The 26013-nt window shown below is 45.3% G+C and overlaps 1 protein-coding gene across 2 annotated transcripts in view; it reads right to left on the minus strand.

Moving 5' to 3' along the window:
• Positions 1-26013, minus strand: part of ZHX2 (zinc fingers and homeoboxes 2) — a 74140-nt gene that overhangs the window by 31845 nt on the left and 16282 nt on the right. The window contains exon 2 of one of the 2 annotated variants that reach the window (XM_082044974.1): positions 11297-11368. The exons of the other annotated variant lie outside the window; for it this stretch is intronic. The gene's annotated coding sequence lies outside the window, so the exon portion shown is untranslated. The remainder of the gene's footprint in view (positions 1-11296; positions 11369-26013) is intronic. 2 annotated transcript variants of the gene reach the window in all.

The raw sequence follows: 26013 nt of genomic DNA on the forward strand, positions 1-26013 counted from the left end.
TCACCTCTGGTGGTCAGAGCTAGTGCAAGGCTGACATACATAGTCAGGATTTCATTCAAATGACACAAGTTGCTGGAGAAAGTTCAGAGAAGGGCAACAAAGCCAGTGAAGAATCTGGAGCACAAGTCTTATGAGAAGTGGTTGAGGGAACTGGGGCTGTTCAGCCTGGAGAAAAGGAGGCTGAGGGGAGACCTTATTGCTGTCTACAACTACCTGAAAGGAGGTTGTAGCATGGAGGGGGTTGGTCTCTTCTCCCGAGTAACAAGTGATAGGATGAGAGGAAATGGCCTCAAGTTGTGCCAGGGGAGGTTCAGATTAGATATTAGGAAAAATTTCTACACGGAAAGGGTTGTCAGGCACTGGAACAGGCTGCCCAGGGAAGTGGTGGAGTCACCATCCCTGGAGGTGTTTAAAGACGTGCGGATGAGGTTCTCAGGGACATGGTTTAGTGCCAGTGTTCAGTTACAGTTGGACTTGATGATCTTGAGGGTCTCTTCCAATCAAAATGATTCTAATTACCCAGATGGAAAGAGATGCTCAGAGATCCTCATGACACGCACAAAACACATCCTTCAGTTTTTCACAGACAGCAAAGTAAGGTGCTTTTGGATCTTCTCTTACGAAAAGTGGCACAACTTCTACAGTAACAGAGCAAAACTTATTGCTGCAACAGAAAGCACCACACATTAAGCTACCGCTGCAGAAGTTTCTTTCCTTTTGACAATGCACACAAGAAGGAACATGTTCATAGTGAAGCAATCCCTACTCAGGCTGCGCTTCTGTCCCCCTTGCAAGCACACAGGGGCTGCTCCTCACCTACTCACAAGTACTGTCTCCAAGCGCCTTGGGAGTTATTTCTACTGGGGCTGATTCTGGCTTATTGAAGTCGTCTGAAATTTTGCTACTGACCTTGGCAGAAGCAAGATCAAAGAAGCAAGCTGCTCCTTCTCTGCACTCCTCCATACCAGAGGGATGTCCTGTCCACAGCCACTCAGTGGGCTCTTTTACTGAGGAGATAAACCATCGGAGAGCAAGGTCACATCAAGATGGGGATCCAACAGATTACAATAAAGCTAAAAACAAACACAGTTCCTCTTTGTATTTATATAATATATATTAATATATGATCATTAAATAAGCACATATTGTATATAAATAACAGATATTTATATATCATATTAGTAACAGCAAACACAAGACCATTCCTCATCCTGCTGGAGCTTAAGTCTCCTCCTGTAGTAGATCCCAAGTGCCACACTCGCTCCTCACCCTTCCTACACACTCTCCCAGCAGCACCCGAAACCCGGCTGCCCCGAGTGCTGCGGGGTTTGATTCATCTGTATCAAGCCTGGCTGGATTTCAGAGTGTGGCAAACGCAGTTACAGTCTGCTCTGAGGCATGCAAGTAGAAGACCGTGCTTGGAGATGTGCAGACAGGAAACGTGCCAGATTGTTTATACCTGAGTCATGACTAATGTTGACAGTGAAAACAAGACAACTCAGAGACTGCTGCTGTGCTCAGTGCATACGTGATGCTCTACCCTAACTCCACCAACAGCAAAAGTGGGACTAAGCACACATTACCCGTGGAAGTATCACAGCTGCGTTGTGTGAAACTATTTGTGATGCAAAGCAGGGGATATTCACCCCCATTGCATCTGCTGGGTTAGGAGACCAGAGTGTCTTCTCCAACACACAAGTAGACTCACAGGCTCAAGCGCTCCTGCTTTCAGGATATCAACCCTCCCTGATTTCCAGCAGACACTTTAACAAGCAAGCAGCCACTGAGAAGACAACACCACCAAAAACTACCAACGGCAGCAAAAGAGAAAGGAAAGGTCTGTTACAGGTAGCAATGGGAAGCTCTGGGCAAATTCATTACAATTTTTCTTGCTTCCCATTTCTTTTCAATTCACCTGACTCTCTATTCCATCTCTTGATGTTCTCGCTGCTACTTCCATGTCTGCCTAGCAAGCGTGCGTTTTAAATCAACTGGGATCAGTGAGGAGGAAATCTAGCAAAGTCTGGGCTAGCTTTAAGCATTGGGAGTGAGTGAGTGGCTGAAAGGAAGAGCTCCCCTGCTTGGTCACATGAGGATTTTGACAGATCACTGGCTTGCAATACAAGGTGTGCATGGATCCTAAACCACCATTGAAAATCAAAAATAAAGGCCCACGGGCTTCATTTTGGGGAGTCCTTGTTACCTTGTTATCTCTGAGAGGAGAGACATACGCAGGAGAGATGTAACCTTTACTCCATTTACTCCTACTCAGGGCTTTTTGCCAGCTTAGATCCACGCTTATCCTCAGAGGTGGTAAAGTCAGACCTGCCAGAGCGCACATCACACCCCTCCAGATGACGTGCCACTCCCAAATTACTGTAAATCAAAAACCTACATAGCACATATGGAAAGGCTGAGTAGTTGAGGCTGAGCTGGGGACCTGGCAGGTAAACTCTCTGACACCAGTCTGTGTTTGCAGCAGAGCTTTTCTTTCCCCTTGCAAATCACATTTCAGTTTTTCCAGTATGACTCCGTTGTACATCTACCCAAACAAAAATACGGGCTTTTATCTCCTACTTTTTTTCTCCTCCTGACTAAACTGATTTCCCTCAGGAGCCATTTTCCAGGCAGATCTGACCATCTAGCCCTGCCACCCATCACAACGCTTGGGAGCAATACACAGCAGGGATTCCCCAAACCGCTCACAGCCGGGTCTGCTCCACCACGCAGACTCCAGGCACAGCCATCCCTGCCCACAGCCCGCTGCTCGCCCCCGCACCACGTCTGCTCGGGGACAGCCGTGCTCCTGGCTGTCCCTGTTCTCCCATCTGCTCTACTGCCTGTATTTTGGCTATCGGCCACATCTCTCTCACCTGTAACCTGGGGGCACTTCTATATTCCAGCTCGTAGCCTGAGCAGGATCGCTATCCTGCAGCATCTTTCTCTGCATCCTTCAAGATTTTGCCACAGAATGAAAATTTCAGGTATAAATAGTATTTCTCTGCCTTCTCACCACAATTCCCTTTGAGCTACTTAACCCTCCACCTTCTAATAGTCAAAAGCACCACTGCTCAGACCCCCACCCATGCCAGTTACCATCAACAAACCTGTCCCTCCTCTTCCCAGAGAGCGGCTCCACAGGCCCCCCCTTGGTCAGGGCATTTGGTTCAAACCTCTCAGTCCTCCTTGCCCCTCTGCAGTTGCCTGGTTGTGTTCATTAATGGAGCAGCACTCATCTCCTCTGCTCCACCGGCAATGCCAGCTTCACCCATCTGCCTGTCAGCTTTCCCCACACTGCCCCTCTGGCATGGCAGCACCTCCCACCATCCCTCTGCAAAGCCTCACAGAGACCCACATTTGTTATGAAAACAGTCAAATTTTATTTTTGCAGTACGTTTCAGTTCCTTGCTGGTGGGAAACAGAAAGGATTCCTTCCCAGACCTCTCGGGAACAAGGAGCTGACCCAGGCGGTTGAGAGCATGATCTGCTCTGTGCTTGTCATTGTCCACCCAGAGATCCTGCTCCCATGACAGCTCCCATCACATCCCAGGATCACCTTTGGACTCCTCAAAGTTGCAGTCAGCTAGCAGAGGGGTTCACACAGAGTCCAAAACACTTAGCACACTAAGAAGTATGACATGCAAAGAAGGATGCTTTCAAGAACCACACATCCATACTATTTGCAATATTGCTGCAGCAATATTATCACTGTAATTTTGGTTGCAACAGTACAGCTCCAGCATAAATAGGAAGGAAAGTCTTAGTTCTCTTCCTGGCTTGCTAGAAGAATTTAGGCAAACTCCTGCACCTGAATTTACATGCCTAGGGACTGGGTGTGCATGTCCCTCTGAGCTGTTCAATCCTGGGTGCCCACCTGTGAGCGACGTGCAGCAGAGATTATCTGTGCTGCTTTGGAAGGGGGACCTGACACTGTATGACCAGAGCAGTGTAACAACCAGGACATCCTCCAGCCCATGACACCATTACGGACCCCTAAAGAAATGGGTATAAAAGATCTTTGGTGCAGGATGGCACTTCTCTGTCCTAATTTTCCCCATCTAATTTATGTCTCAGAGCAACTGGGGAGAAACAGGCAATTCTGAGGGTCAACACCTACAACCTGCCTCAAATATCTGTCCCAAAGATGGGTGAAACACCTCTGTAAATGGTGCAGTCTCACAACTGCTCCCAGGAGTGGTTAGACAGCTACCATAGAACAACTGTGTGACTTACAGGCAGCTGAGGTAAGACACATCCTAGTGCATCTCTCTAGGTCTGCCCTTCTCCATTTATAAGGCGGGATAACAGCACCATTCCATCGAGGTGCCAAATCCGTCAATCCCAGGGACCTGGCAAGACACCACAGTGATATGTGATGGACTTATGTACAGCCTCAAACTCCTCGGCTGTGCTGGTTTGAATGAAAATGAGTTAATTTTCTTCATGCAGTTAGAAACCTTTCTTTTTCATAACTAGTTCAGTCACTACTTGGACTTAGTTTGAGAACAAGAAATAACACCCAGCACAGGGTTAATGTTTTTAATTGCTCTGGTCTGAAGGCCAAGGACATTCTGAGCACTCTGCCCACAGGTGTGAGGCATCAAGGAAGTGGGGCAGGGATGGGGCAGAGCTTGACTGGCATCCAGACTGATCAATAAGAGCATTCCATCCCACCAGCATCATGCTCCATATTTAAGGACAGTCAGGATCCTCCTGTGTGCTCTCTCTCTCTGGCTTTTCTCTTTGCTCTCGGAGACCTGTTCGGGGGAGTTCTGTTTGGGACGTTTAGCTCGGCCTTTTTGTCATCCTGACATTTTGCAGAGGCCTCTGGGCCTTTCTGCCTTTTTCCTCTTTTCTCTCTTTGGGATCAGCTGTTCGGATCGGGTGCTGTTTCCTGGGCCTGCTCCATGTCGATGGAGTTCATGAGGAATTGCCTTGAGTAACTTTTATTTTATATTCTATTTCCATTTCATATATGTATTTACTAGTAGTGTATTAGTATTTTGCTATTTTATTAAACTGTGTTTATTTCAATCCAAGTTCCTCCCTTCCCTTTTGATTCTCTCCCCTATTTGGGGTGTGAGTGAGCAGCTATCGTGGTTGTACTGCTAGCTCAGGTTAAACCACAACATCGGCACAAGTCACAACACTCAAGAGCCTTTCCATCCCCGCAGGAAATAAAGGTGCTACTTTTCACATAATGTTTCAGTACAATATTAAGGGATGCAATATGAATCGAGACTACGCATGCGATACTGAAGTTAATCACAGAAAACAGGGGCTGGGAAGGAATCCCATGAGAGCAACACATTTACTTCATTATTATATCACAGATGACATTAAGTATCCACCGTGTCCCTCAAGGCAGAATTCTTGCATAAAAAGCATCCCCATTTACCAAGCATGATAGAACGTGCAACTGTTCTATAAATAAAGGGTATTTACAAAGAGAGCTGTTAAATATTTATTTTTCTCTGGAGACCGAGTTCTCTGTTCATTTGTCTATGTTGCAGAATCATTCTGTATCAAGGAGCAGAGGAGTTCACCTAAAAAAAGACTAGGAATCAGTCCAGACCCTGATCCTGACACAGCACCAGCCTCTTCTACAAGCCGGTGAGGGAAAAGCATCCAATCTGACACAGACGGAACATGAAGCAAACAGAAAGGGAATGATCTCATCCAGCAAGCAAAGGTAGAACAAGGAACGCCAGCGACAAAACAGCAACTAATAAATGCTGTCATAGCACACCATCCTTACAGAGCTGGCTTGGCACTATATGTTAAAGAAGTGACAACATTCAGCTGTGAACAGTAACTGCAGATTTGCATTACATTTGCTTTGTGTCTTGGGAACAAGCACACGTTTCTCACAACTAATGAATTACTGATTTCCCCCCCCCACCTTTTAATTTTTTTTTGAAGCTGACATGGGGGAGACCAAAAACAAACCAAAAAAAACACAAACCAACAAAAACAACGTGGCTCTGAAATACACTTCACTGCCAACCCTTTGTAGTAGCAATTGTAATAGTTCTTACTCCAGCTTGCCAAAAGCTGAGTTTTAATTAAATATTAAAAAGCTATTTGTTAAAATAATGTTGCCATAGCAACTAGAGAAAGCTAAAATACCCTGGTGTTTCTGACTCAGAGCATATTAATCAACCACCAGCTATTAGATAATGAACACCCCCCTGCAAGCGCCCGCGGCACCCAACGCCTGAAGCTGCAGCCCCCGAGACAGGCAGCGCTTGCTGCCACACTCTGCCCGCTCCGCGCTCGCTGCTCCCCCCTGCTCAGCACATCCATCACGAGCCCAAACATTCTGGGCAAGCCATGCTGGAGTGCTCAGAGTCAGTGTGTCCCCATGGGGGCACGAATGGGGACAGTGCTGGGCAAGGGGCAGCTTTGGTGAGGGGCACGGATGGTGGCTTCCCATGTCCCCGTGGCACCAAGGGGATTACGCATCCCCTTCCCAGTGAGCGCCGACTACCCGCCTCCAGTGCTCATCTCGCAAATGCAGTGCTTGCACCAGATCTATTTCTGTAAAAAATTTTTTTGAAAATTATTGGAATTATTTCCTGCAGCAGGTGCCTTCCTACCACCAGGCCAACTGTGCAAAACTCCAAAGGAGCAGAGATTAAACCCTGCAAGGGTAAACCAGCTCTACCACTTACCCTGAATAGCTTGTTCTACAGATCTAAAAAATTAAATAAAAAAATCCAAACACAACAACCCCCCCTCCCCAACACATCTCATCCCCAACCAAGCTGGAAAAAAAACATTCCACACCCTCTGTCCACACACTCCAAGGACAGCAACCGCAGCCACCCAGCAGCCAAAGCCGGCCTTTTCCACGGCTGACCCACGGCTGTTGCCGGCACTCATTGCCAGCCCTTGGGAGGCTTTTCCCAGGGACACAGCTTGGGTTAGAGGTGGTGAGACTTCTCCTGTTGCCTTTGTCCATGCTGTGCCATCACCACGTGGCCTGCAACAATGGGAACTGCTGCAGGAGGGAGTCAAGAGGTTGAGGTCTAGAGCAACGTTGGCTTGGAGAAGAGGATCAGGAGGGAGAAGTGCAGCTGCGTTGCTCAGATGGAGTTGGGGCCAACCATCCTACCCCTCAACAACTCAAGTTTGTGCTTTTAATACCCCCCTTCTTCTTTTCAAATGGAAAATAAATACCTAACCACGTAGTTATTAACTGAAAGGAACGTGATGAATATTACAGCATTTGCATGCCAGCTTTGGTTTCCTGCTGCTTTGTTTGGGTGTCACAGGCTGTGACTATGACAACCACAAGCAGTTATTGGACTGATGTCATCTGTGACATCATGCTTAATGGAAAAGAAGAGGAAGAAGAGACATTACCAAAAATAAGAATGTAACAAAACTCGCTTTTGCCTCTTCAAGTGCCATCAACTCCTGTCTATGGAATAAGGCCCCAAAGGACCACCGCGCTGGGGCTGCTGGCGAGCTGGGCAGCAGAAGACCTGTCCCTACCGAAGCCCAGACAGCACTGAGCACCTGGGGAAACCTGCCCTCTTCCCTCCCCTTGGCCACAACACAAACTGAGAGTTTGAAGTCACATAGAAAAAAATCTCACCCCTTCCCAGGTGAAAGCCACTGTCACGATCCAAAGCCTAAGCCTGGTCTTCAGGTTCAAGACAAAGGGGGCAATGGAGGCTTTTGGCTAAGCCTCATCTCTCCTAAGTGTTTTCTGCTCTCCAACCAACTTCTCCTCCTCATCTTTGTTCCGTTACAGTAGTATTTTGTCCCCCATTTTAAGAATAAAACACAGTCTGTTCAACATTTCCCTACAGTTGCCTGACCAAACACTGGAGAAATGTGCACTGATTTTGTGAGGAGTGCACCATTTAGAGAGGTGGCTTTTCTGATGACAAATGATGGTTTCAGGCTTTGAGGGCTGCCCAGCTGAAGCCCAACCTCTCACCCCATGTAAGAGCAAGGAGGCAGCACTGTGGCCATGTTTCACAAAGCCGCCACCATGTGTAGTGCTGGCACTCATTGAACACACCACTGTCAGACCCTTTCTTTGGTTTGACAGAAAATGTTTGTAGATTCATTGCTCAAGCTCCAAGTAACAACAATACCCCCCTAAAAATGCAAAGCAAAGTAAACCAAACCACAAAACCCTGAAGCCTCCAAACCCATCTAAATCTTATCTGGTAGAGAACAGCCCACTGCAACGAATATCATCTTTATAGTTACACACCCAGAAGCCTTGACATAAACCAGTTAATTTTTCCAAGTTTATTTGCCCCAAGTTGTTCCAACACATGAAAAGTGCATCCCTGCCCTCCATGCTCTGCTGCTGGACCTGCTGTGCCCCCGCAGCCCAACCCTGCATCCTGCCCTGGGCACCCTGCAGCCAACCCACCAACCTGTCCTCACACACTGTCCCAGGGTGGGAAAGCAGCCACACCACAACGGTACAGCTGAAGATGCTTCTCCTCAGGCACAAACAACCTGAAGGAAACCCTCCTCCTGCATCCTCCCAGAGATTGGTCCCTCACGAAAAGATGACTCTGCCTTGCACTGCCCAGAGAACAAAACCCCCATCGGGGAATCCTGTCCATAAAAAAGTTGGTATTGCTTTTAAATAGCAGAACAGAGATGCTGCCTTACAAAGGGGAGATGCATTAAAACCTAACAGCTGAAGCAACTGCACCTCCTTGCCTCTTTTTGCTCGTCAATGTCCCCAGGCCCAGCAGAAGTGGCAGGAGCTCCCCAGATCAGCACATCAGCACTTGTTTTAGGTTCCCTCTGTGTGGACATCAGCTGGAGCCACCCTGAACCACTGCTGCAAGCCAGACTGCCACCCCATGCAGGGGACAGCACCTCCAGGAGCAGCCTTGGGCAGGTTTCACCCTCTGGGTGCTGGGGAGGCAAACAGAAAGAGGGAAATGGCAAAGAAGCCTTCCTTCCCCTCTTTCCATCAAATCTCTCATTGAACACCTGGTCCTGAAACATCTGCAGGACAATACAAGGGGAGGCAAACCAGGGACATGCAAGTATAGAGGTCTTCCAGTTCTGGTCTCTCGCCCAGCTTCTGAGCAGGATATAGTTTCTCAGTCAGCATCACCCCGCTACAGCAGCTCCTCAGTTCCTCACTTGGCCTTCTGCCACGCAGCCAGTGCGGCAGGAGACAGATAAATGGGAATTTGCAGTCTCCTTTCACTGCTGAACAACCACCACATCTCACTGCAATAATTTCAGAGCTGTCTGAGACCACTCGCGAGTTACCTGGGCAGCTCCCAAGCAGCCTGCTCTTGTTTTCTCTCCCACTCTCTTAACGCAGCCATGATTAATCAGAGGCACCCAGGGACTGCAAGTCGCCCTCAGCACTACCGCTTGGCTTTGACTTTACAACACAGATAACATCTACCTGGACTAGTGGTCCACCTTGGAAGAGCAGGAGCAGGTCCCTCTGTTTATTCCTTTTGTGGAAGGAACCACCATGAAGGTGCATTAGGACACAGATTCATTCAGACCTCAGGAACACCTGCCAAATTTCAACACTGCCTACTTAACAGAGAACAAAAATCAAATGTCAAAAAACCCCAAACAAGCAAACTTCGCTTTTGAGATGAGCAAAGAGCATTTTTAGTGTATGGATATACTTTGAGACACACAATACGTACACATGGCATCTTCCTGCTGAATTTTCTTCACCTAAATCTGTGTCTATTCTTCCCATTACTCCAGAGCCAACACAGACATAAAAGAAGAGGCCAGAGCCCATCCTGTGCAATGTTTTCTAAGTAACTGATGAAAAAGAAACCCCACAGCTCGATTAGCAGGCCTTGTGTGACAGTTTAAACAGCAAGGAGTTCAGAGAAAATGTTTTCGATTCAAAGGGAGAATATAAGCTAGTGAACTTATTGAGGGCAGATCAATACCAAACATCATCATAATCTTATATCCTTTTTCTCTCAGTAACTACACTCATTGACAGTATCCTCCACAAAAGGCTAAAAGTACGATTCCCTATTCAGTTTTTTTGACTACCAGTTTCTGAACGCTTGTTAAGTATTTACTAAGGAACTTTCACATCTTTACCAAACACTGATGGACTTGGTTTCTCTCCTGTTAACAAAACATAGCCCTTTCTTTTTTTCAGGCTGATTTCAATTTGGGTTTTTATTCTGCTCTAGCCTGAATAGATTTGTGTTGCTGTAACAGAAAACAGCCTGTAAGCCACTGAAACAAAAATGGAAACAAAACTCCGCTGATTTCCAAGTAACCATAGATTTCCATCATCACAGAACAAGGTAAAAATGGGACAGCAGGGTTGATTTTAAAAGCCTCAAAGAAACACCTTATTCAACCCCTCTACAAAGGAAATGTACTTACAAAAAAGCAGCGAAGCTCAAAGCAACAGCATCCAAACCTCCAACCCAAATTTTAGCCCTGTTGCCCAGCCTTGCACCATTCCAGAGGGGTTGTTCCAGGAGCCCACACTGTGTCAGACACACACATGGGCTCTAGGTCGGGCTTGCGCAGGTTGGTTTAGTGCAGCCCCGGCCGGTCCAGCTGGAGAGCTGCAAATCAGCCACAGCTGCCAGCAAAACACAGCCCAGACCCTTTAGCAATGCATTGGCAAAGGCCATAGTGCAGCTGCTCCTTAAATATATACTTTTATATAAATATATTTATATATATATTTTAAAAAAGCTCCTGGTTGAGCTGCTCTGGAGCAAGGGAGGGAGCCCTGCATGTAGGTGCCTCCCATGGTGTAAAAGTTTCTCCAAAGTTATTTTATCAGGTCAGGGAAGAGCTCAATACTGGATGGTTTTCTGTTTTGATGACAGGGCTGGGGTGCTATGCACACACAAAAAGCAACCTCACGGCAAATCTATGCTCTTCTCTGTTTTTGAAAGATGCAGGCGTTCTTCATGAGCAACACCTCAACTCTCCAGCAAGATTTTGTCTTTCAATGGTTGGTAGAGCTCGAAAACAACAAACAAGCTTCAGATGGTGCTAATGGTCCATTCTGCTGCCTATATTCTCAGTTAAATGCATTCATGTGGTTCGTATCTGCAGTGAGATAATTATTCAGCCTATGTGGTAACACAATGCTGACTTTATTTTGTGGATTGCAAAGAAGTGCCAAAGGCACACAAGTGGTTCCAAAAGACTGGATTTGCTTGCTGTAAACATTTCTTAGTGTCTTTAAAAAAATCACACCAAAACAAAAAATACCTAAAAAATCTTTCTTGTGTTTGGGCAAGCTTGGGTTTCCCATTTAAAGGAAAACAGAAAAAAACATACTCACAGCACTGCATTTCTTACATCCTGGGAATCTCAGTACTTATACTTCTCTGAAGGTGAGCAGAACTTCTGTTACCTACACAAAGGAGAAAAGCTATGTAAGTCAGCAAAAAAGGAAAAAAAAAGGAGAAAATAGCAGCCACCTCTTCCACTCTCTGAGTGACAATTTAGTTTTTAAGCCAGCACCCAGGAATGCCGACTGACAGGAACTGCAGTAATTCCCTTTTCCACTGACAAACACAGAATTTGAGAGATTTGGTGCTCCAGCCCTGCCACAGTAACACGATGAATGTTGGGGGCCTCTTGAGGGGAAAAAAAAATCCACATTTCTTAGGCGAAGCAGACAGTGGAGAGCACTCACACCAGTATCCAAAGATAGTTCTGCTGAAGTTCGGACTGGAAATACCCATAAAACAGCTACTGCAGCAGACACGTACCAGAACAAGCTCTATTTGGCTCCTGGGAACTTCAACAAAATGCTATCAAAATTTCCCTTCTTTTCCTTAAAGGGACGCACTTGCTGTGTCCCAAAGCTAAAGTTTGATTTCTTCATGTTTGCCTTTTGTTTTTTTTTTTTTTCCCCCAAAAGACATAGGAGAGGAAGGTTCAATTTCAGCAGCTGCAAGAGCAGAACCAATACAAACAATTTCCCCGTTTTGCAGTGGCTGTGCAGCTCTGTGTATGCACACACCTGAGAATCGCCACGCCTGCAAAGAATAGGAAAACAGAACATAAATGGACATGGAGCCACCCTGACTAAAACAAATACATGCAGCAAAACACCCTGCTAGTCCCTCAGGAAAAGAGGCAGAAGCTTATGCATTGCTTCAGCAAGAGCACAACCTGCATTTTCAGCTCCAGCTGAAGTATTTGAGTTTGAAACTTCACACTGTTGTTATCTGGCCAGAGGAAGGTCAGCTGGCAAACCCCAAAGAAATCACAGAGTCTTTTGCTACTTCCCAGAAGGTTAGGGAGGTATTTTTTTGCTTCTTTTCAAGGGAAGACAAGACTTGGTTTCCTGAAAGAGTATTATGGCTACTGGAGGAGCTGGGAGTCCAGGAGCTGTTACACAACCAAAACCATTTTTTAAAAGCTTAGAATAGAAAAAGCTGCATGTTTATTCATAGATAACAGGGAAGCTGCTTCTCGCTTTGCTCCATCTCAGAGTAAGGCAAAAAAATGCTAGTTTCACTAAACTGTAGAAGAGAAATAAACATACAGAATAGCTGCAGATTTTGTGCTATTTACACCTCCACCTCTTATTGGACTCTGCAGGATGCCTTCTTCAGCCCTTCCTCCTCTTTCCCGGCAAATTCCCCATTCTTCCATCGTAGGCTGCAAGCCCAGGGCTGAGTAGTTTCTGTATTTAATGGGTTTGTCCACTTATCTTACACTGAACCCAGTATCTGATATCTTGTTTTTTTTTAGTGCTGTGTCCAATGCGTAAAGGTAACCCTGTATCTTGCCAACAAGGACGGAAACCACTCTACAAATAAAATGCTTTTAAAGAACAACAAAACTGCATATAGTGCAACACAGCCCTGTCTCTTCCCCCATCTCTAACCTCTGCTTAGAAAGATAATTAAAATAAATACGTATCTATGGTGCCACCACTTCTCAGGACTGTATAATGCGCAACACAATTTTTGGTGCTTTTCCTAAAGACCCAGCTGGTGAAATTTCTCTGAGGATTCCCACTTCAGGAAACTTAAAACAGGAAGAAATCTCCAGGGTCATTAAATCCAGTCCCTTGCTGTTGTGATCGTGCTGCACAATCCTCTTCAGAAAGTATGCAAAAAGTTTCTACCCCTTGTGGCTATGAGAATCTGACTTGAGCTTAGCATAACACTCAGGAAGAATTTGGTAATACATACACACATACATATTTCAGATCTTTAAAACAATTTCATCGTTCTGGGAGATCTGCTACTGCTTTTGAAAGTGTGGAGTTAGGCAACAGTGAAATGGAAGAGTCACAAACATGTTTTGTACAGAAATGCCATGTTTTTGGTTTTTTTTGCAAGAGATAGGTAATCACTAGTGAAAAGAAAATGAGTCCTGCCTGAGTTTGTCCTAAGCAGCCTCCCGTAGGGCCATGCTTATTCCAAGCCAGCTCAAGGCAGGGGATGCAGCTCTGCCTGGCACGAAAGCATCACTGCCCTGAAATGCATCACAGCTCCGGCATCACGAAAATTCAGAGCAGACCTCTCCACTCCACAGGAGAGTATTCATGCAGGTGTCATGTCCTCACCCGCATGAGCCGTGCCAGGTAAATGCCTGCACAGTCACAGGCAGGAGCTGGGGAGATTTGTATCTGCTCGCTCTTGCACGGTGTCCTGGTGAGTACACATATAAAACAGGTGACAGTGATTTATGAGTTACCACACACTGCCTGGTTTTCAGGAATTGCCTGTGTGTCTGTGTGTGTGTACACTTCCCGCAGCACACAGAGGGTAACTCCAGCCGCCCCAACCATCCTTCATTCTCTGCACACTGAGCAGGAGACTCAGCCACCAGCTGCTACCTTATTCTGGATGCTTTCCAAAAAAAAGTAGTATCTTGTGGCAAAATGAAAACAAAATAAACAACAATATTTTTAAAATGCCTGTAACTTGATAAACATCAGCGCTCTGCATGGTTTCTGCAACCCGAATGCTACAGTACTAACCACCCGAAAATGGGATTATTTTGCTTTGTTCGCCATTAAATCTCTCCCAAAATACATATTGTCAAGATATCTTTCGTGAGCTAAAATGTAAATCTGGAGCTGCTGTTAGGGTATGGAAGAGAAATTACAGTATTTCTTAGCTGCTTTACAGAAAAGTTCCTTTGAGACTCTCTCAGCCTACGGAAATGATCAATTTTGCAAAAGAACATTTTACAGTGTTGGGAGCCCTGAAAGCACTTCCCTAACTGTGCCTGAGACCAAGAAAAATAAAACCCAAACTCCTCCTGACCTCTTTTCCTGAAAGATGCCCACTTGGTGGCTTAACCCCTGCCGCAGGTCAGCTGAAAGCATCGCTGCAGAGCAGGTCGTGCTCACCCTCTTCAGTGCTTTGCCCCATTACCGTGGGTGACCCATCCCCACCTCCTGCCTGTCCCAACATCCAAAATTTGGTGGGACAGGCAATAGGTTGGGGAAAACTTTCTTCATAAAGCTTAACGAGCCCTGGGATGCTGTTTTCCTCAGCTCCTGGCTCAGCAAGGCAGGAATTTGGCGAGGCTGGCGTGCAGGCTGGGGCACTGGCAACCGCCTGCCATGTCCCCGGAGTTTCTATTGTACTAAGCATTTATTAACTTCTCAGTCTAGCTTATACCTCGATTTCCCTAAAAACTACCATGATGAAAATTACCACCTTAGCAATCTGAATTACTCATAACACTAGACTAGAAATGCCTTCAACTGAATTAAATATGCACAGCTGTGTGGGAAATGGGGGGTTTGCAGCCTGTAGATTGCAGACTGTTATTACAGCACGATTAGCAGATACAAGTGTTCCTGAAAGTCGTCTGTATCCACACGCTGGAAATCTCAGTTATCTCAACAGATCACAAGTGCCCCAACAGCTCTGCGTTGCCAGTCCGGTCCTTTCTAAACAGTCACCAAACCTGGTAGATTTCTGCACGAGTAACATGAGCATCATTCACTTCAACACCTTTTTATGAAGCTCATAAAATTAACCCATCCTGCACCCACCCCTAAGAAAAACACATAAAAGGCAATCCAGATTTTCCTTAAATACCTGAACACACCGTGAAAAAGCCATTAAAAACACAAAATGCCCTGAGGTCTCTGTGTCAGCATACACACCCTGTATAGATGGTGATGTCTGGGGAGGCCTGGAGATATCCTTGCACCTCTGAGAGAGTTGGGGTTGTCCAGCCTGGAGAAGAGAAGGCTCCAGGGAGACCTTATTGCAGCCTTTTAGTACTTAAAAGGGGCCTGTGAGAAAGATGAGGACAGACTTTTTAGCAGAGCCTGTTGTGACAGCACAAGGGGTGACAGTTTTAAAGAGGCTATACATAAGGAAGAAATTTTTTACAACAAGAGTGGTGAAACACTGGTCCAGGTTGCCCAGAGAGGTGGTAGATGCCCCATCCCTGGAGACATTCAAGGCCATGCTGGATGGGGTTTTGAGGAACCTGATCTGAAGATGTTCCTGCTCATTGCAGGGGGGTTGGACTAGATGAGCTCTGAACGTCCCTTCCAACCCAAACTATTCTATGACTCTCTGTATTTATGATTCTATGATCCCCAGCAGCCTTACCCCTACCCCACTCAATGCTCAGCCACCTCTTTCCAGCCTATTGAACGAAGCCGAAATGGAGACAGCAGCCCAGCAGCCACCATGGCCGCCTTTGCTGCTGAGCTCCGCTCCAAGCTCCTGGCTGCCAGCTGCCGGGGCTGAGACCTGCCCGTCCATACTCATATCTGAAGCTGGCAAGAAGATGTGATTTGGCTGCTGGCAGCAGCCGTGGCTGCAAGGTGAGGCAGGGGCTGGTGAGGGTCATAGAATCATTTTGGTTGGAAGAGACCATGAAGATCATTGAGTCCAACCAGCAACCTAAACCTAGCACTAAAACATGTTCCTAAGAACCTCATCTGCACGTCCTTTAAACACCTCCAGGGATGGTGACTCCACCACTTCCCTGGGCAGCCTGTTCCAATGCCTGACAACCCTTTCTGGGAAGAAATTTTTCCTAATATCCAATCTGAACCACCTCAGGTGCAACTTGAGGCCATTTCCTCTTGTCCTATCACTTGCTACTTGGGAGAAGAGACCAACCTCCTCCATGCTACAACCTCCTTTCAGGTAGTTGTAGACAGTGATAAGGTCTCCCCTCAACCTCCTTTCCTCCAGGCTGAACAGCCCCAGTTCCTTCATCCACTCCTCATAAGACTTGTGCTCCAGGCCTCATTCTGGCCTGGCCTGGCTCCCCTGGCACTGGACAGACAGACTGTGACTATCTGCGGTTTCTCACCTCAGCACTTTCTTAAAAAATATGCAAACAAACAACAACATTAACCCGCATGGCCCCAGCGTAGGGCGATGGCCCCCATGTCTCTGCTCAGGTCATACAGGATTTCCGTACCTCACTTTCTCTTGTTAAGCCTCGTTCATTGGGAACCAGAGCACCTAACCAAAATGAAAGAGAATGGGACAGCATTGCTCAAAGCAGATTATATTTACTGTTCAACACATCCCTCAGCTGCAGATGTCAGCACAGAGAAAGGTATATTAATTTATTTTTTATCTCCTTAATTCTTCCCAGTTTCCTTCAACAAATTGAAGTGTGTTCTTGAAGGGTGAGAAATCTCAGTCTCGTGTACTATTTTAAATTGGCAGCAAGGGCTTTAAAGCAAAGAGAAGAATGTCTGATTGCGTAAGAAAATTCAACCAGAGGGAGCGATGTCCTGTATGGTTCTGGCCAACAGAAAGTTCATAATTAATTTATTTGGCTTTTAGGAGAGTTATACTATTTCACATTATTCATCTTAAACCTTGTACTTCAGACTGTCACCCTTTGGTTAGTTACCTACTTGCCCATAGTAATGAATGTGTTGGAAAACAGTTGTCAGACCCTCCTCTGACAGAACTATGATTGATAACTGTTTTCCAACACAGCAGTTGCTACAGTCGCACTGTTGCAGGGCGCTTTTGCTGCCCAACATACGTACAGCAATAGCTTTTATTTTATTTTTTAAACAACCAAGCTGCAAACTGTTTATCTGCTAATTAATTTTCAACACCACGGGACGTCCAGTCCCTGTGTATATATCCATCCAGGTGTCAGCGTATGAGTTTGCTGAAGAGATGTGGTGTATGTTGGACACGCAACACAGCCAAGAGTCACACACTTCTTCCTCTCCCCCCCAAATACCCAAGCTCATAACAACAGCAGTGCTAGAAAGGAAAAGACCAACAGAGAAAGAGAGAACTGAAGCGAACACGATACAAAAACATGCTAACCCCCATCGGTCCGCACGGCCTAAGTGCATGTGCCAATTTGGAAAGCATGGGGTCATCATTCCAGACCACCTGAAAGAGGCATCATGCAGGCAGGTAGGGCAAAGAATGTGAGCAGCAGTCAATCAGCACCACTTCAGGTGTACACAACGCTATTTAACCTAGACTGCAGCCAGAAAGATCACTAGCTATTTTCACCGCTTAGATCCGCTGTCAGGGCGACACAATTTAAAGCCTCCCAGCACTGCTGCTAGGTTTGGCCTGGTCTCTCCAGTTTCAGCCTGATTTCCTCACCACATGACACAGCCCAACAGCAGACACTCTTTTCTTCTGCTTTTAATTCATTCCCTCTTTTGTCTCCCTCAGCCCCCCAGCTGAAATGAAAAAAAACCCCAAAAAACAAAAAAAAACCCCAAACACAACAAAAAAAAACAAAGAGAAAACCAAAACCAAACCCCTAAAAACTTAAAAGGGAAAAGAAAAAAAAAAGACTGATAAGGCCAGCCAGTGACTACATTTTGCTGTTATAAAAATAAATACAAGAGGAAGGGGTTTCCCTTTTCCGGCTGTTTAGACCTTTCCTACTTTTGGCTGCAAGCACTGATGTGTCCGCAAATTCCTGCCAAACAGAGCAGCATTGGTGCAAAAGTGGAACAAAAAACTAAATGAGCACAGGGTGTAAACATAAAGCAACAAGTCACTTTACTCCATTCAAATAATGGTATTTGTGCTCCATTGGCTCTTGAAGACCAGTGCCATTAGATGTTATTGAATCTCTTATTTTCAATAACAGTGTCTATATCTGGGAAGTGAAGTGAGATGAACCTGGGTCAGCAGCCCCTACATTGGTGCCAGGTGACCTACTTTCAGCTACAAGTAATCCGGAGCCACAAAGAGAACGTAAGAAAGGCTGCCCGGAGTCCCCTACACGTTGCTATATGGTCCTGCTTGGTGCTGAGCTCCACCTGCTCTCCTCGCTGCAATCTCCGGAGCATCCCGTTTGAGGTGGGCATCTCCCGGGACACACTCCTGCTGCTCCACTCGCTCCCTGGCTGCACAGCCCCAGCCCCAGCACATCGGTCCCTGCTGGCTCCAGCAAACACAGCAAAACAGGAAAGTCTGCAAACACCGAGCACCGAAAAACAGTGTCTGACCCCCCAGGACTGGAAAAGCTTGTGGAAATCCCCATGAAGCAGTTGCTTTTGTGGCGTTTTCTCTCTATCCTTGGGATGGCCAGCACAGCCTGGGCACTGTGTCTGCTTATTCTGTTAAGAACCAGTAACTTTGGGCCCATCCTTCCCCTCTGGCTAAATTTTTTTTTTATTTTTAAGGCAGAGAATACAAAGGAATGGAAGGAAACTTTCTCCTTAGAGCCTGCCAGGCTCGTGGCCTCACAAATCTGTCCTATCAATATATCATCTTCACTGTGGCGATGCCCATATTGAACAGCAATTTGTGACACCTCTGTGTCCACTGCCTGGGATGTTTTTGGAAGTCAAAGGAAATACAGGTTCAGACACTGAATGTCTGATTCCCTCATATCTAAGCGCTGCACTTGAATCAAATTAAGAGCTGGATCCTATTTATATTGGAATACATCTGTAGCAGCATATGCTTTTTACAGCTTTCTATCCAATTCAGGATCCAAGGCATAATTACATTTCGGAGAGTGGATCCTGCTTCTATTTGGATACACCTTTGCCACTCACTCCAGTAGGAGCAGGCTTTAACCAAGGAAGATAAAGTGCAATTCACCCTACTGTGAAGAGGAGGAACGCACTTTCACCCTTTAAAAATCAGACAAAACCAGATTTCATACAAAATCTATCCTATCCTTCCACATAACCAGCAACATGACTTTAATTTCTTCTGTCTCACAATATATTTAATGAGGAGGAAAAAAAAGGTACACGTGCACACTCGTTTCTCCAGTGCTCCTTGTTATTCTTCCAGAACAATTCTTCAAAGCTGCTGAGATCACTGTATGTTACCTCCCTTTTGAAGGATCAGATACATTGCATCAAAAAGCATACAGGAAAAGTTCTAGGGCATGAAACCAATTTTTGCGCACTTTTATCTGGGTCAGCTTTTCTACTGATTCTGCAAATACCATATCATTTTTTTAAAGCTAAGGTTTTTTTAGTTTAAAAAGAAGAAAAAGAGAGCATCAGAACTTAAGTCAAACATCCATCTGAGCCAAGGATTAGTTTTGTTGGGTGACTCCAAATCAAAAAGGTAGTTTTTTTTTTAATAATAAAGTCTAACTAACAATGAAAGAACATCTGGATTGATTTCCAAATTCAGTAAATGCCCTCTTGACATTTTGCTTCTGTTTTTATTAAATATTATTTAACTTCTTTGCTGTTAGGCATGCAAAACTTAGACAGCTGACAACATCTAGGAAAGCTAACCTGAGACAAAAACACTCACACACACATTTTACCATTAATTCATCCCTCCCCTTCTCTGCTCCTCTGCCAAGTTTTCCTCCATGAAAATGAACTATTTGTCACAGCCTCCAGTTTTGTTTTATGTCATTTCATCAACTCCAATTTGTGTCTTGAGGTGCTCTGAAACAGAAATAATAAATAAAAACTGGCCTCCTGTAACAAAGGGCTGGATCCTGTTTGAGGAGGAGGAGACTTGTTGCAGACATCTTGAAGGTCTCAAATCAACTTCATTTGTACACACAGGTGGGAAATGGAGTAAGAACACTTCCAGGAGGATGCCTACCAACAGGTGGCTGTACCAGGAGCGACTCAGAAAATTCACTTGCAACTCCAAATGTCAGGAGAAAAAAAAGATAAAGTGGTTGGTAAGTCTAATAAACTTTTGGTGAAAACAAAGAGCTCTCAAGTGATTTGCCAGGATGGAGTCCTTTTGCTTCTGAGAGAGGCTTTTTGCACATTTTGGTCGTGGTGTTACGTTTGGAATAACAACACATTGCCCAGGCACCTGAGTAGCAAATGTGCTGCTGTGGGAAGCTGGGCACCCGCCTGGCAAGACCTTGTTCTGCAGGGACCTGGGGACACAGTGAGTGGGGCCATTTGTACATGTGCTTCTGAGTCAGAGCTCCAGAGGGGTCTGAGTAAGCCAAGCATTTCTTTCCTGGCTCTGGGATGCCCGTCTGGCATGGTCGAGATCCAGAGGATCATCAGGATGGATCCCTCAGCCTCTTTATATTCTGTTTTCCCAGTCTGAAGAGCTGGGATAGCAAGATGAGTAATCATTTCCACTACACCAGCTGTGTAACGCAAACAAAACCCCCAGCCTAACAGCTTAATGATTTCTGATACGCAAATTATTAAACCCCAACATTTTCTCTCTGCAATTTTATCCAATTAAGCCTTGTCTTCATTAGGGAAACAGTGACAGCCCTACACTAGGCTGCTGGATGCTGCCTCCAGCATTGCACATCTATAACCAAAGAGCTGCAGACAAGCGAGCTGTCCTGACCATGGCAGGGCCAGAGGTCCCCTCGCCCAAGGGTGACCCTCCTTCCAGCACCCACCACTCCGCACTGCATCCATGGCTGACAATACATTTATTATACTTAGTATACTTATAGTTGCAAAAATTATTGCTATATTACACCCTGACTTCTCTCTTCCCCCATGCACTAACTGGTTGCTCGGAGCTTCATGATCTTTTGAAGAAAACACCTAGAAAAATGAGACTGGGGAAGCTGACGTTAAATAGGGAAATGAAAATGTGTTGCTAGCTACCCCAAAAAAACTAGGCCAGGCTTCTCTGGACCAAATCTCCAGGTATCTCTGAGGCAGTAATGGTTGGCATGAGTCTTAAAATACACAGAGGCTGATTAAAGGCTGACTTACAGCGCTTGGTACAATTAAGGCATTAGTGGTGAATTTTTAAATCTGACAGACACAATGATTTTTCAAAGAAACCCCTCCCTGGCTTGATCTCCCACCTCAAAACACACCGAGAGGTCACCTTGGGAAAGGCAGAGGCACCAAACTTGGTAGCAACAGAAGTACCAACACCTTGGATGTTGGTCCAAATTGAAACCAGTGGCTGTTTTAGTGCTGAAACAGGGTTGCAAACTCCAACATTCTGGGCTGAGCAGGGACAACCAGCTGACAGACCTCCCTGCCCGCAAGGCAACTGCAGAGGAGATTTTAATACACACACACACACACACACACACACACACACACACACACACACACACACATACCGCACCCTAACAGGACACTTTCCCTGGAGGAATGTTTTGTTTTGTTTTATTTTCCCTGTGCACCACATCCCAGACCCTCACCTTCATCTGCTCCCCTCACGTGGAAAAGCTTTGCTAGCAGTGAGGAGCTGAGCTCTGCGCTGCCCTCCCTCCCCACTCCACTCGGTGACCCTAAAAAGCAGGATCGTGTGACCGCTCAGTCCCATTCCCTCCTCTCCTTCACACCGGGGGACAGAAGAGCTGCTTTCCTTCAGCTGCCTTCCTCACCTTCTCAAGAGCACCCTCTCGCCATAATGAACTTAACACGGGAAATGTTTTCAACCTCTCATTACGGATGAGATAAAGTGAGACTGATAGTTCAGATTTATTTGTTGTTTTTCAGTTTAAATTAAGGCTGCAGTTTTGCAGGATTGCTAATCTGTCTTTGTCATACCCATTGCTTGATTGAGACCATCATGTCCCAGCAGTGCAAAGCGCTGCCTGGCTACGTCCCTCCAGCAGAGCCCCAGTGCTGAATGGATGGTGGCCCCAGCACCACATCACCCCTGCAATGACCAGTACCTGCCCTTTCTGTGCTGGCCTCTCTCAAACTGGACAAGAAGATACAGTCAGAGGGCACTGGAGAAAGCAAGTAGTGATGCTCAGACTTACAATCAACCTCTCAGCGAGGGAAACACCATCTTTGAAGTATCTTGTATAGAGCAAGGTAAGTAAAAACCTTTAAATAAAGCTCAGCAACCCTCCAAATCCAGGCATGGTTGTTATGGCCCTCTTTAGCTTGTCCTTTGTGTATCTTCAAAGCTGTCTGTGAAATCGGTCATAACTTTGGCACTAAATTTGTTCCCTTTGCAAGACTTTACTACATCTGAATAACTGGGAAGCAGCACAGCGACATCAACCAGAACATCCTCTGCAGTCCAAAGGCAAATTGCAAAACTTAGACTGAATTTGGGCTTTGATTTATTTGTATTTATGTACTTGCATTTTCCAGATTAAATGTGTGGTCTAAGTATAAACCTCAGCCAGAGACTCTACTACCTTTGTTCAAACCCAGCCACAAGCTCTCACATGTCCCACTTTCAAGAACAGGACTCTGCTTGGGCCCAGAAATCCCTTTCGCAGAGCTCTGCCCTACAAGCAGCTTTGTAACACTCTGTTCAGACGAGCAGTGCTCAAAAAGTCTATTCTTCATGGAAGTTGTATTTAAAATGTTTTTCTACTGTCCTCAGTGGGGTTTCACATCTTGCATGTGTGACAAAGCAGACATGGTCTGCAAGAAGCTATAAATCCTGACCGCACAAAATGACCCTAAATCTAGAGCCTCCACAGACCAAATGTGACCCCTAGAATCAAGATGCTCAAATCTCCTCTCTTGCTAAAATAAAGGCAGAATTTGGTCCTAGAAGCTGAAGGTCGCTTCTCAGTCCGCAGCAGAGCCTAACTAGAAGTCTCTCAGGTTTCTAGTTGGTATCTCAAATAGCCTTGTCAAGTCGTATGATTGGCAAGAAGCAGCCAAGGCAGAGTTCTATTTTCAAGGAATTTAAACAAATAGCAGGCAGTGCTGCTCATCTATCTCAGGTTGGTGCATATAATTTTAATTAAAGCATTTATGTAAATACAGATGCAAATTAGGTTCTGTATAGCATCTGGCAAATTACTATCAGAGCCCTGAGGCTACTGGCAAATTATCAGCACGAGCTTTCATGACATGAAGGTACCAAATCCAGTCTTGGTCCAGACACTGTATATTTTATTTGGCTAAAACTGGCAGTAAAACACCATATTAGTACACACATAAGAAGTTAAATAGTATTCCATTTGAAAAAGAGCTCTTAGGTGGTAAACCAACATCATTAAAATACATCCTTCAGACAGACTATGTCTAGCAAGAAAAATAACCCTTTTGCATTTCTGCAGCACCTATCAAAGGAACTCAAAAGCGTCTCTGAAATGTTAATTAATCCATATACTCCCAAGGGATATCTATTTTAAAGATGGTTATATGGAGTCTGCATTAATCTCTCATTTGCCAAAGGCTCGCAGGAGGGAAAGCCACAGAGATCGAATCTGGACCTAGGAGTCCTGATTCTGTGCTCCTCCACATCCTCATCACAAGACCTTCCTCCCCCAAAATCACAAGAACTTGCTCACACCAAGGAAGTGTGAACCTCTTTGGCCCAGATATCACTACCTCAAAGTAGTGTTAACTTCAAAACCTTGTTAAAACTGCAAAGGCGACTACACGACAAGAAAAATAAGGGAAAACAAATCACAACGGGATAAAAAAAAAACACTTTTGAAAATTGAAGGAATCTTCAGATCACACTGAAAGGACCTTATCTTTGGAAAGTGAAAAGGTATAACCAAGGTAATGTTCACAGCAATATCAGCAACAACTTCTGCTGATTATTGCTCCCCTCAAGGTGCACTTCCATCTTAGGGCCCTTGCAAGTGGAGATCAATTCCCCTTCTTTCAGAACCCTCCATTAAGACCAACACTTGGCAATAGCTCCTAAGGCTTAAGAACACCCTTAACTAGATCAACATCAACGATATTTAAGCACATGCTTAACGTTTTTCCTGCAATACCCTTCCTAACTTCCCAGGGTATGAATTTCCCACTGGCACTGACTGAAACGAAATCACATTTCCAATTTATTCAGAATGGATGCAGAAACTGACTGGAAACAATGGTTGTTACTGGTGACGAAGAACACGGGATGGAAACGCAGTAAGGTCTCGAGTCACACGGGCACATTCACAGCATGGCAAAACATGACACACACATGACATACCATTACTATGACAACACAGTTTGGGAGACATGTGTAACCAGCATTTTGCAAGCATATGGTCAAATACTTGCCCCTTCTTGCGCTCAAAATTAAAAACAAACCAGAGGGATGAGAGCTAAAAGCATCAAGCCACGGATTGGCCTGTTTGCATTCCTTCACCCTGATATCACTTATAATGACTGCACATTCATTTAAATGCTTTTCTTATTGACTTGTTTGTTTTGTCTTGAGCATTTTGCTTCCAAAAAAAACGCCAATAAACAGGTAAAAATAGCAAGTGTTGCTTTTGAATGCTGGGATGTTGGCGTGAATTCCTACAGTAATGGTGAGCTCCTGGCTGCAGGGAGAGCATAGAAGAGAGGGAACAGGGAAATGAGATGTGATTAAGAACATTACACTGAGGTCCTGTGATCTGCTGGAACAGGCTAAACGTGAGAGCTTCAGTCCCTGGGAAGCCGGGCATCCCTGCTCTCCATGGCTATGACGAGAACTGGCACATGTATATAGGAAATTTGCTGGAGAGCAGCAAAATTTCAGGCTCAGCTCTTCTATAGCATGTTTGCATATTGACTGTAGCCTGCTCTAGCAAAGTAATTTTCTGGGTCCCCTTTGCAGGATGAAAAAATGCTGAGTTTCACTGGGGGGTGTGGTGGGTAAAGACTGTTATGAAAGATGAGGCACTTCCCATTCTTTTTTTTTGGGAGAAAACCAAGCCGAAATCACAACCTTGCCATGCATTTGTTTCAAGTCAGAACCCACATTCCTCATGGAGGCCAAGCTGGCAATGCTTTCTTGTTGATAATCGCATCTCAACAGACTTTTATCTGATTCGAGACTTACTTGGGCAATTCCAATAAACTGAATGACTGCTCTAGTTTTGCCCAAGGCAATAAATTAACCTTAAACATACAAGTAAACAGATAAATAAGAGACTCGCAGGTCTGATGTGGCCTTTGTCATTTGTGGCACTCGGCTGGCACATCCTTGGGGACTTGTTTGGAAATCAGTGTGTCCTATACTGTGCCAAGAAGCCAAGCTATTCAGGTAGCAACTCATAAGTCAGGGACATGGGTGCACCAAAGGAAAGGAGACGTGAGAGGGTATGGTCCCAGCCAGGCTATGGGAGAGGAGGTTTTAATTCCTTATCAGACATTGTATAAACCATTTTTGCTCTTCAGTGCTTCTACACTTAATACTTGTAACAAAACTTTCCTGTATTACAAATACGGGGACGGAAAATATGCAAGCACATAGCAGGTGCTTGTATTTTAAGAGAGATGGCATTAAATAAACTCCTATAAACTGTTCTCTTCCCTGCTTCTTCAATGAGTCTGGGGATGACCTCGAGGTGTTTTTCTTGAGCAAAGAAATGCATAACTCTAAAAGGCTGAGGAGGGAGAGAGGAGCAGTATTTCACCACAGGACCTGTAGTAGCAGTGTAACAACACAAGTTCTTGAAGGGAGCCAAAGATTAAAACTCAGTGTGGGAAGACAGAGTAGGTGGTAAAAACCCAACCGAGTTACCATCTTTCCAGGCTCGGGGGGTGAAGCTGTGCTTGAAGAGGGAAGGGGGTTGCTCTGCCCAAGAGGTAAAATTGTGCTTTGTTTCTTCTGTCTGCATATTTTTCCACTTTTTATTTTTGGATCTTGCAACATTATCCAGCATTAGATGGCACATAGCTAGAATAACAGCTGTCACGCCTTGCTCCGGAGCACAGGGGGAACACCAGAACCACCCCACAAAGGAGGACGATGAGAG

Source organism: Streptopelia decaocto, assembly GCF_964273445.1.
Source record: "Streptopelia decaocto genome assembly, chromosome: 2".
Classification (NCBI taxonomy): Eukaryota; Metazoa; Chordata; class Aves; order Columbiformes; family Columbidae; genus Streptopelia; species Streptopelia decaocto.